Raw genomic sequence first — 775 nt, 5'->3', positions numbered from 1 at the left:
TCATTTTACAGATGAGGAAACTCAGGCAAACAGGGTTAAGTGACAACTCAGGATCACACAGATAGTAAGTGTCTGAGGGTGAATTTGAATTCAGGAAGATGAGTCTTCCTGACTCTAGGCCTGGTGCTCTATCCTCTGGACCACCTAGCTGCCCAAATAGCCTCAAATTACCTTTAGTAAAATATGGTGTGAAAGCCTGAGAATGCAGAGGGAGTACTATTAGAGGCTTGAGGAGAAAAAGTTTTAAACTGTCATTATGGAGACTGGGATAGAGAATCAATTAGGGAGAAGCAAAAGGATTACCTTGCTTCAGTGAGGGTCTAACATAAATTTGTAGCGGACCCAGTTAGCAGTTTACAGTCTTTCTGCAGCTTTGACTAGTAGTATCTCAGTAGGGGCAGACAAAAGAATGAGTAATATCGAGTTGGAGTTTGGCAAGGTATGAGTAGCGATAGGACAAGGAAGCAAGATATTGGAGAGAAAAGCTGAACTGGTTTACTGAGGGGTAGAAATTAGGAAGTGTAGGAAGTGTAGAAATGTAGAAGTGCTCTGACTGTAGCCAGAGCAGGGGTTATGGTCTGGCGAAATACTGGGGAAGGGAGAGATTATAGGATGAAATGAATACAAACAATAGGTTTATCAGGAATAAGGCATTGGAAGTGATAGAATGGTAGATTTTGATTGGTTAAAAGGATTTGAGAATTCTTTTTTTTTTTTTTTTTTAGCTAGGCAGTGGGGTTAAGTGACTTGCCCAGGGTCACACAGGTAGTAAGTG

Source organism: Vombatus ursinus, unplaced genomic scaffold (assembly GCF_900497805.2).
Source record: "Vombatus ursinus unplaced genomic scaffold, bare-nosed wombat genome assembly UNPS02014894.1, whole genome shotgun sequence".
Classification (NCBI taxonomy): domain Eukaryota; kingdom Metazoa; phylum Chordata; class Mammalia; order Diprotodontia; family Vombatidae; genus Vombatus; species Vombatus ursinus.
Note: the sequence above shows the minus strand (reverse complement) of the source record.